The sequence below is a fragment of the Apostichopus japonicus genome, chromosome 13 (genome assembly GCF_037975245.1).
Source record: "Apostichopus japonicus isolate 1M-3 chromosome 13, ASM3797524v1, whole genome shotgun sequence".
NCBI classification, from domain to species: Eukaryota; Metazoa; Echinodermata; class Holothuroidea; order Aspidochirotida; family Stichopodidae; genus Apostichopus; species Apostichopus japonicus.
The window spans coordinates 16,919,107-16,931,171 of NC_092573.1; the positions used below are offsets into that span (position 1 = coordinate 16,919,107).

General features: G+C 36.7%; 2 protein-coding genes across 6 annotated transcripts in view; one reads left to right on the plus strand and one right to left on the minus strand.

The window, feature by feature from the left end:
* LOC139979209 (uncharacterized) overlaps window positions 1–12,065 on the plus strand; it is a 182,176-nt gene that overhangs the window by 15,739 nt on the left and 154,372 nt on the right. For both annotated transcript variants that reach the window (XM_071989968.1, XM_071989969.1), the window contains one exon: window positions 481–631. The gene's annotated coding sequence lies outside the window, so the exon portion shown is untranslated. The remainder of the gene's footprint in view (window positions 1–480; window positions 632–12,065) is intronic.
* The window catches only part of LOC139979202 (52 kDa repressor of the inhibitor of the protein kinase-like), a 168,954-nt gene that overhangs the window by 7,472 nt on the left and 149,417 nt on the right, over window positions 1–12,065 (minus strand). The gene's annotated exons all lie outside the window — the stretch shown is intronic.

Sequence of the window (12,065 nt, forward strand, 5' to 3'; positions counted from 1 at the left end):
CAGCTGCAGACATGATACTATTTTAAACTTTACATGCCTTGCCATCAGCATCAGTTGTGAGGCACTTGACTTTCACTGGGTTAATACCTGTATGTAATTTTGATGCACAGATCTTTCCACCGTTTTGTTTATCTCCAATATTGGCATCTTTCCTTAAGTTTGCTGAACAGCCCTTATGGCCTTGACATTGTACCTTGTGACCCATTCTTCTTTTCATTTCACCAAGTAGGCACAACTTGTTACTGTGATGGTAACCAATAACAAATTTGTCCATGGTGACATTCTCTACAATTACATCTCTGCATTGGCTTGCAGGAGCAAATGGAGTCTTACTTCTGGAATTACGCAGAGGGTTATTGTACTGCCGATCATATTCTGCAAAATTTGGAGAATCTCTTGAGAGGCCACGCAGTTGCAGTGTCTCCTTTATTATACCCCTCTTTTCAGCCATATCATTTTAATTAATCTCTTTCATTACAGGTCCAGACTGGTTGGCTGACTTTTGTAGTATACTGACTGCAGGACTTGGAAGAGAGATGCTGCTGAGCAATCTACGAGCTGCACTTGAACTGATCGAAGTCTGATGCAAGACTAACTGCGACGATGTTTAGTTCGGAGGGATTCCTGCCAGGTTTGCTACTTTCGTTTAAAACCCAAGTCCCACAAATTCTTCCATCTCAGACAGATATGAGGAGCCCCCCACATCAATTGCTTGTCTCTCTGTGAGCCACCATAGCACTGTGATAGGCTCTTACTAAGACTTGCAAATTTACTACCCTATTTCTTGATAATGCTTACTGGATGCTGGGAGTGATCAAAGTTTCAGAGGGAAAATGTTCAACTTATGTCAAGTTTCCTGTCAGACAGGAACATTTCTCCCACCAGAGGGGCTAAGTAGCACCAAACTGAGTTACTGTACTTAAAACACATTCTGTGGACCCTAGAGCAACTAAGACATGCAGTAGATGCCAGCCATGCTCATGGAATGACTTCCTATCACACCAGGGAATATGTCAACCATTGAGCACTTGCTTGTTTAAAGTTCAATACTGTAGTGTTCATATTGACTGTACAACATGTGTGAGGCACCATAAGAAGAGCCACCCAATTGACAGAGATAAATTAAAACTAGTGTAAGTTATGTATTTTCTGGTTTCCACGACTTCTTAAACTATCATAAAAAGAGGTTTAAAGTGGAGTCTGAATGTTCTCCTTCAGGAAAAGTGCCAAAAAGCAATAGGAGAACATTTTTTTGACCAGTTATCAATCATGATCATTTTTGGTTCCTTGCTTTTTGCAAAGCAAGGAACCTATGCGTTCAACTTGGCGTGTGTGTGTGTGTGTGTGTATGTGTACTCACCTTTACATTAATTGTGGAACCAGTGACTGAAAACACATCTAGAAATGTGGGACAGCAATAGCAATTGTGGGACCACTGCCTGGTCCCACAATTTACAACCTATAGAACCCTATTTTCCCATCTTCTGAGTGATCATCTTCATGAATATGCATGGTGCCAAAAATTATGTATGTTTTCTCATTGTGTCTTTTTGTGTGGAGAAAACATAAAACACTCTAAATACACACTAATTTTGATGAAGGGCTATTGTGAATAGCGCCCTCAAATGGTGTGGTCAGTGGTTAGGGAAAACACACATACTGTACTTACCTCCACAATAATATTGGGACCAGTAACTTGGTACAGTACTTTATATCTCACTTTATATCTCTCCCTTTTACAGTGTTTGTTTTGTTTATTTGCCAGCTGATTAACTCTCATTAGTTTTAATGATCTTCTGCCAGGCCTGTGCAGGATGTTCTTACTTCATATTTCAATGAAAGGAAATGTCATGACCAACCTCAGTGGACTATTTAGTAGTCCTACTGTACGTGTCATTGTAGCTTTTGGTATACACTACTGGCTTAAGAAGTACCACACTACAGTACTTTTACTCTCAATGTACCTGCATTCCTGCAAGCTAGAAGCTGTTATATTTCAAGGAATGTGTCAAAACATGTGGGTATGTAGGCTTTTTTTGTTTTCATCAGTGTAATGCCAAATTAACCATTCAGTTCTTATAACTATATTGAACTTTGATACTGGTATTAGAGTTAGAATATAACCAGCAATTTCAACTTCAAAAAATATATATATTTACTGCATATACGTTTTGCTGTAAAACAATTTTGTCATGGAAGTAGACTCGTTTCGGCTTAAAATAAATCATGAAAGCATGCATTATTAAAGGAGATCAAAGAATAGGCTCATGAATTTCTTGATTGGGGTATTTCACGGCCACTAGGTAAATATCGATGGTCATGACCTTACTTGCATTGTTTATGTGAACACCAAACGGATTTGAATTTCAGTAGAGTAGGGGTTTTGATGGAAAAAATGTCAATATAAGAATCAATTGTTAGCCATTCACAGATATACTGGATATTTTGTCTTGTATCATCAAAATTTCATGAGAAAATTCACAAAAAAATTACACTTCCATGTGTATCACAGAATAACAGTAAAGGACATATTGAAAATGATGATATCGAATATTGCCCATTCAAAGAATCTTCAAGTTGAATTTTGTTTCTCATTTATGTGACATAGTGCAATTTTGATCATTATGGAGTAAGATGCTGGGGAACTTTCAATGTCTCTTCATAATCTGCTACAGAACATGTTTGGATTTTTGTTACCTCAGTGAGTGGCCCTGTCCCCATCTTTTTTTCTTTTTTTGGGGGGGGGGGGCCTGGGTGGGTGGGGAAGCCTGGGTGGGTGGGGGAGGCAGGGATCAACTTACTATTGAATCCATTTGTCCTATATAAATGTAACCCTTTCAGAAATCAATTTCAATGATCTATGAACGAACAGATTGGAATTAAAACAAGAACTCCCCAAGTTCTTTCTTCAGCAGTATATATATATATATATATATATATATATATATATATATATATATATATATATATATATATATATATATATATAGGGCACGGAAAAGTTGCCACTCATGACTTTGACTTTGGTAGCCGGGCAGATTTCCCCTCTGTCCAAGCTTAGTACGCGACTGCTTTTAACTCTTCCAAAACGCTGTAAAGTTTTCAGTTCTTTTGAATGTCAAAAGTCTAAAATGGTTTCAAAGGCAGTGCACTCCTACCCCAAATATAAGATCCATAAATATACTGTACACCCTTAGTTTCAGTGGTGAATACAGCTTTTAGTAAAAGGAGGGTTCTCAGTGACTTTTAAAGAGGAGACCATCAGGAGACTGTCTGTTTTGTTAACTCTTGCTTTGCGCATGGTGGTCTTGGGTCCAGGGGCCTGCACAGTTTCCCTGTAATAGAAGCTATATGGTTTAGTACAGATATTAGCACCATCCGTATATGACTCACCACTATATATTCCCCTTTGATACCATGATGATCATGTAGTTAATCTATACAACCATCATGTTAAATTACCTAATGATCATATAATTGACCTCTTTATCCTATTTTCTTTCCCCTTCCCCCATTCTTTTCCTCCTTTTCCCATTTGTTTGCCTTCCCCATTTTGCTTCTTCCTTTTTTCTTTTTCCCTTTTTAAAGGGGGGAGGGGGTGGGGGGCTCTCCAGATGCCCCTCCCACCTGGATATGCACCCAATATATATATATATATATATATACAGAAATGAAAATGTACAGTATCTTATTTGTTATTAATGGGGTACAGAGGTGATAAAGCATTTCGAACGTCAACTCTTGTCAAAGTGCAAAACAATTATAATTCCACCAAAATAACTAGTTCTTGATAAACAGGTATAAAAATTAACTATGAATCATTGATCCATCTATCATATTTATGAAATATGATTAATAAATCATCCTTGTTACAGTTTGACGTCAAATGGACGAGTTATTTTGCACAAACATGTATACCCAAAACTCTGTGAAGTTTAAACAGCTACCATATTGGAAACTCTTTTGTTGCTTTCTGCAATGTCTTATATGACACCTAATTTGTGAAAATTGTATGGCAATTAATTTAAATATGCAATAAAATCTTACTCAATGTAACGTTGCAGCGTGACCGTTACAGCGTGACAATTGAAATGTCAATGCAAAGTCGATGTATAGCGGCACACTGTCATGTTTCAATGGTGCTTTGAAGGTACTTACAGTAGATCGTTCTGATGGTCACTACCATCAGTCTTTGATCTTAGATGTGGAAATTTGTTAAAAATACATTAATCATGAAATGAAAATTCAAATTAGCATAGCGTTACAGCGTGACACACAACAGGCAATTACAAAATTACAAATATTTTATAATGTGAATATAACATAAAAATGACTTGATTAAAAGATAACTTGACAATTTATGTTCCATAAACATATATCACATAGCATATCCGGAAATGTAGGTATATACAGTATCTGAGTTGAATGAAGAAGTTGGAATGGTGCCACCAGCTTTCAAAAAGGGTGTCAACTATAATTAATATGTGTTATATTTTCCCTGTCTCTATTGTTTCTCATTAGTCATTTAAGAAGGTGAGCTGATATCTCACATTTGAAAGCTAAATCACTTTAAAGGCAACCTCATTTTAAGTGGTTGGTTCCAGAGGGGGGGGGGGGTGGTTCAATTATGTCTGGAAATAGGACACTACATTGCAAAAGTTTGTGTGTATATCAGCTGTAACGTCACGCTGTAGCAAAATTGTTACAGCGCACGTGACAGACTTTAATGAGTCATTAATGATGCAAGTCAGATGAACTTAAAAATGTGCTTGTATTTAATGGTTATCGATGTCTTAGTTTGGAAACAAACTTCATTGCAAATTATTGTCTTGAAAAGGAATAATTAAAAAAAACATCACAATTTACCCTTACAGCATGACATTTTTCTTCCAAAATCTAATTACTGTAGGTCATTGAACAGTAATGAAATATATATGTTACAGAAATGTTAAGCCCATGGTTTGGATCTCTAGAGTTCAAACATCATGCATCAATTTAGGTTTATCATTTTTATCATGTATATATGAATGTATTAGTATCAACTTGACAACCATTATTTTTATTAATGTTGCAATTTAAATTATGCAAATTTCAATATGTTAATGACATGAAAATAGTATTCCTTATGCAGATTAAGGAAATTTTGATTCTTAGCTTTAATTTGATACCAAATTTGTTACGATTAAACCTATTTGAAGCTTTGGGAGTCATGTCCTGTGTTGCTTGGAACTGCCCTTAGACTTGTTGCGGCTGACAAAATTCCTTAGTTATATATGCTAATTACATGAAATTGCACTTAATTAAGTCCATTCAACTCCCAAATTTCAAGTTAAGTACAGTATTGCTCGCTTCAAGCTAACTCCAAAGAGCTAGAATCGTCTTGTAGTACCTCCTACTCAACATACCTCCTTAAGAGAGGTATTGGAAATTTCATTTAAATGCACAGGCCAAAATTATGTCTAATTGTAATTATGATGCAAGAATTTTCAGTTGGCAGCAATTAAAGTGCTTTCATGTATTCATTCACACCATGATGTAGTAGCTGAAGTTTGGTTCAATTGTGCGGCTTATATGTGTGTTTGGGGGTAGGGGTGCATTTATGAAATGAGTTTTTGAAAGCTTTTTGATGGCCACTTGAGGTCAACAGAGGCTGTTCTGAAAATTCAGTAAATGCTCTCTCAAACTGGAAGTATGGTCAATGTTGTGAATTGTGATAGTGACAAATAGAAGCTGCTCATGGATATGGTATAGAAGAGCACCATGTTTTGCTTTAGTTTCATCCCACATGTTGTCACAGCTTGTATTAGACTATTCGATTGGAATAAAGGAAGTTAACCCTTATTTGAAAGGAAGAGAATGCCGTACAAGCACACATCATTTCTAACTTGATGTCCCAAACTTAAGTAATTGGAATGAAACTGATATTATTATTTCTATCAATAAGAATTTTTGATTGAAATTTAAAAACCAAGGAATTTTTAACTATAGCTTTCTCCTCACTGCGATTTCACGTCAAAAGATTTGATTAAGACACCTGTTCACATTTCTGTTTCTAATATGCAAAACCCAAAAAAAGAACCTTTGAAGTGTATATAGACTATATAATGCAAGCTGTTGTGATACAAATTAAGACAAATTTGAGAACCAAAAAAAAAAAAGACTTCACTATATTGTGTTTACTGTTCCTGTTGTACACATGCAGTCACATGCTTCATACAACTGCCATATTTTCATGAATATCACAGTATGCCTGCAGTTAATTGTGTAAAATTTCCTGTATAAAGACATTTTTATCAATGTTAAGTAGCTCCATATACTGCATACATGATACAACTAAATATAGTGGGCCTTAGATATTGCATGTACAGTAGTAGGCATATCCTGTATATACTGGAATCCTCTTACTGCAGAAAAAAAAGCCAATGTGAACCCCAAAGGTCAAATTGTCTGCCCTTCTTGGTAACTGTTTCTCTATATTTGCATACCTTTAAGGTCACATTTTCTTGACTTTAGTGGTAATGGGTCCTGTGGGAGAATCAAAAGTCACTGAGAGATTGTAGTTTATAGTTTACAGATTACAGTAAGTGTATGGTGAGTAAAGAAGTGTAAAATATAACAATAAACTTAATTTTATTTACCCATGTTTTTTTTTTTTTAGGGTTTTGTAGTTCCCATGTTTTCTGAATAGTTTTTCATTACAGTGTCTGTGGAGTATGCATACTGTACATGTGTTCATTAACTAAAATAACTGAATCATAGAGTCTGAGATTAGTAACTGTGGAAACAGTTTAGAAGAAGCTTCTAATTTGCAGGCCATTAGATTAATTTGAAAACAGTTTCAACTCTCTTTGGATTAAGACTGTTGGAGAACAATTGAAGGTAGTAGCTTAGTAATCTTGACTAATTATAATTAGTTGGCAAATGGACTGCATATATACATGCAGACTATTGATTCTGATATATATTTTCTCCAGTCACTTTCGCACTTGTTGGTACACATTTAAAGTTGAGAAAGAAATTACTTACCTAGAAATGTTCTCATATAAGAATTTCCACTGGTTTCACTCTCTTGCCATACTAATCTATAATATAGTGTTCAGGATTCAAGAAGTGTGTTAATTATAGATGTATTGCCACTTCACATCATTGGGCTGAATTTCAGTACAATTTTTTTTTCCAGCATACTACAAAAATAACAGATCATCAATGTTGTTTCCTGTACCATCTAGGTTTTACAGTATGCCTTTGAATTATTTTAGTGGAAGGGAAAAAAGTATGAAGGTAAACTTCCTCTGAAGTTTTTGGCAGTCCTTGCATGCAGTGTAATGCCATGGTTTACTTCCACCAGAGAGTTAGGGGGGGGGGGGGGGGTGGCACGGGGTACACTAAACTGTACCATGCCCTATATTGTTCATGCCTGTTTGGTCTCACAGTTTAAAGATCACACAAGCATGTTGGCTATATATTATTATTGAAAACTATGGTTTCCAGTCAATATCTCAAGAGTTTTCCAGTCCTACAGTATCGTAAAAGGTTAGGATAAATTAACTGTTGTATAGTGCTTATTATACTGTTATACAGTAGCCAGAAAGGGGAGAAGCATGAGGGAAATACATTTTCAGTGCTCAAGGGCATATATTGTAAACCCTTGTTAAGGAATACTACTTGAGAAAAGTGTAAAGCTGTTTTGCATTTTTTTTTAAAAGGGTAAGTGCAAGCCCAGGAATTATTCTTTTGACTATATGCAGGTTGTTCCAACATTTTCTGTGCTCGTTCGAGCCTACTGTTAATTTTAGTGGAAACTGACAAATTTGTTGCTTCTGCCTAGTATATAAAGCTGCCACCTGCCACCTTGAGGGCTACTAATTGAGTATAGCCAAAAAGTACATGAAATTGGGGGTGGGGGGCACATGGGGGAACCAAATTTTCTGTGTTCAAGGGCATATCCTAAACCCCTGTTTAGGACTCCTAGTTGAGTAAAACTTAGCTCTTTTTTTTGGCAATTTGTTTGAAAAGGGTATATTCAACATGAAGTGCAAGACCAGGAATTATCCTTAAATGATCTAAATAGGTCGGCAGGTTGGTCCCACATTTTCTGCGCTTATTAGATCGTACTGTAAATTTGTGTGGAAACTGACATTGTTGCTTCTGCCCAGTATATAAAGCTGCCACCCTTTATAAGGTCTACCAATTGAGTAGCCAAAAAGTACATGAAAGCGAAGGGGGGGGGGGGGAAGGGGCACATGGGGGAACCAAAATTTCTGTGTTCAAATCAAGGGCATATCCTAAACCCCTGTGGAGGGCGTTGTGGTCAAGTGCGCAGTGGATTACGTTCTAAGGATTACAGGTTCGAGCCCTGGCCAGATCATTACGTTGTGTCCTTGGGCAAGGCGCTTTATCTCCATTGCCTCTCTTCACACAGATGTATAAATGGGGACTTGCGAGGTAACTTGTAAATATAGTTGTTTGCGCCCGTTGTGGCTGCACCCTAAGGGAAGTCCTCCGGGGGACACATGGTTGTGGTGCACTGTGGTGCCCCAGGAGAGATAGATTGAATTGTACACACTTTGGTGTGTAGGTGTGACAAGTTACCAATGACCAGGGTTAAGTTGTAAAGTCGTGTGAGAAGGCCTTGGCCCTGAACAAGTCTGTAAACCTGAAAATTAAAATTAAAAACTTAGCTTTTTATTGGCAATTTGTTTTTAATGGGTATATTCAACATGAAGACAAGACCAGGAATTATCCTTAAATGAACTAAATAGGTTGGCAGGTTGGTCCCACATTTTCTGCGCTTATTAGATCGTACTGTAATATGTGTGTGGAAACTGACATTGTTGCTTCTGCCGAGTATATAAAGCTGCCACCCATGAGAAGGACTACTAATTGAGTAGCCAAAAAGTGCATAAAAGTGAGGGGTGGAGGAGCACACAGTTGCTTCTGCCCAGTATGAAATACATGTAACAAGCTGTCATCCCTGTTGAGGACTACTAATAACAAGAAATTTAGCGTTATTTCTTAAACAATTCTGTCGGGATATTAAAGAGGAAGTGCTAGCCCAGGAATTATCTTTAACTATATATACAGCAGGTTATTTGACAAGTTGGTCCCACATTTTCTGTGCTCATAAGGATCTGCTGTAAATGTTAGTGGGAACAGACATAATAGTTGCTTTCTGCCCATTATGTAGGACATATCAAGCTGCCACTCCTGTTAAAGACTACTAACTGAGTAAAGCTAAGCTGCTTTTTGTAAAACAATTTTGTGGGATTAATATAAAATATGAAAGGCCAGGAGTTATTCTTTGACCTTTACAGCAGGTTATTGGCAGGTTGGTCCCACATTCCCTGTGCTCATTAGGGCCTACTGTAAATGTTATTGGTTGCTTTCTGCCATTATGTAGTACATGTCAAGCTGCAACTCCTGTTAAAGACTACTAATTGAGTAAAGCTAAGCTGCTTTTTGTAAAACAATTTTGTGGGATTAATATAAAATATGAAAGGCCAGGAGTTATTCTTTGACCTTTACAGCTGGTTATTGGCAGGTTGGTCCCACATTTCCTGTGCTCATTTGGGCTTACTGTAAATGTTATTGGGAACAGACATAATAGTTGCTTTCTGCCCATTGTGTAGTACATATCAAGCTGCAACTCCTGTTAAGGACTACTTATTGAGTAAAGCTTAGCTGCTTTTTGTAAAACAATTTTGTGGGAGTAATATAAGGCCAGGAGATATTCTTTGACCTTTACAGCAGGTTATTGCCAGGTTGGTCCCACATTTTCTGTGCTCATTGAAGCCTATACTGTAAATGGAAAGGGGTAACAGACAACACAGTTGCTTCTGCCCAGTATGAAATATATAAATACTGTCATCCTTATTGAGGACTAGCTACTAATCGAAAAAAAAAACTTAGTATTTCTTAAACAATTCTGTGGGGCTATAAAACAGGATATGCTAGGCAAGGAATATCTTTAACTATATATATAACTTTAACTATATATATATATATATATATATATATATATATATAAACCTAATTGCGGAATAAGGAGAAATATTTGGCAAAAAAATGTACGGTAGGGAGAAAGTGCCGTTAAGGGGAAAAAAACATTTCCCCCTAACGTTTTGAACGTCAGTTTTACCAATATAACGTGATCCGACACTCAAAAAAAGTATCAGGTTGTGAAGAGGAGTCGATGTACTGCATATTCATGAAATTTGAAAGATTTTCAAAGTCCCTAACAGGTACTTTTTTGCTTTGTTATAAAACAAGAAAAATATCAGCTATGAAAAAAAATGAACGGTAGGGGGAAACGCGGTTTTTTGGTGATATTTCTTGATTTTTATATATATATTTTCATTATCTCTTGACATGCAGTACATAATAACATGCTAAACATCTCCAATAGTCGGATCGATTGATTTTACCTGCCCTGAAACAGAAAACCCCCATATACCATTTTCGGCTGACCTATTTTCAACAGTCAAAACATGTATCTTGTGCACATGCGCAGTATGCACTTGAATCTTTGTGCACATGCGCAGTATGCACTTTTACTTTTCGTGTACAGGATTGGAGGAAAGGTACCGTACATCATACATTATTTATATCATACAGCTGTATACGACAACTCTGGTCTTAGTGTTGTAGCGACGACGAAATGTTCGTTGTTGTTGGATCGCTGGTAATTGAATTTGGCGATAGTGACAATGGGCCCGTAAGTTTAAATTTAAACGATTACTCGAAGATTATTTACTAAAACAAACTAAAAATCAAAACCACAGATGTTACGTTTGATTTCTTTAATCGCTCTGTGACACAATCGCCGATGTTCTCAGTTCTTACTGGATATTGGTCAGACAAACCATGTGGACTTAATGTGACTTCTGTAATGCATTTGTCGATCGAATGATTTTCCCCTGAACTCAGGACAAAGTTTTCATATGCCATCGGTCTTTGGAAATAAAAATGTCAGACATCAGTGTGACCGTGGGGTGAGCCATTTTAACAGGAATGAGTCAATGTACGTGTGGGTCATGTTTATATTATGTTGCACGCGCAAAAAAATAATGACAAAAAGGATGTTGTATCATATTAGCAACAATAGTCTCTTAGTGCATATTTTTTTCGCAGAACCAGCTGGGTCTAACGTTATCTAATAGGTATAGGCCCAGTGTGTTGTGATCGCCCATTTCTTGAGCATAGGGTTAGGGATAGGATTACGTTCGAAGGATATGGTTTCTCTTTTGATCTGTTGTGTGACAATGTAGCGTGCTGGTTCCGTGGGTCAATCACCTAATTAGAATCATTTTCAGTGAAAAGTGCGGGATAAATCAAGAAAGGTTGACCTTGCTGAATATTCATCAAACTTTTGCAAATCCGAATTCTGCCAAAAAAGTGTGAAATAGGCCAGCATTATTGGAACTGTATTACCATATATGACAAACACATTGCAATGAACAGATGTGTTGATTCAATCACATACCTTTACTTGAATAGCGCATGGTACAGTGCAATAATTGCATAATTGAAAGGGTAATGTTTTCTTTGGTTGTCTTCATCAAATAATGAATTACTTCCATGTTTTGATGCATCTTTACATTTCTTGAGGGATGCAAAATTAGATATATGAAGGGATTTTGAAAAGATATATATTTGTCTACGTTCGAACCATTTGTCTCCTATGTGCTCTACTATCATTTTGTACGCGCTAATTTACTCAAGGTACTGATAAACTCAAATTTTCCCATACTATGCCAAGAATTCTGAATTGATTTAGTGACTATGTAAGGCTTATTGTAGGTAGTTCGGGAACGGAAAGCCGGGCCTTAGCTTTCACTGATAACATCTAATTTACTCAAAGTACTGATCAACTCAAAATGTACAGAACATACACTTCTAATAGCGAGTGATTTTAATCCCGCCGCACCACAGCGCAATCCAACAATGCGCGAGCCATGGGTGATATCATAATAACAATAACAAACTAGAATATGCTTCACAGCTATATAAGCAGAACAAACAATTAATTACAGACGGGTGTACGTTTCATTTGCCTGTAGGCCCAA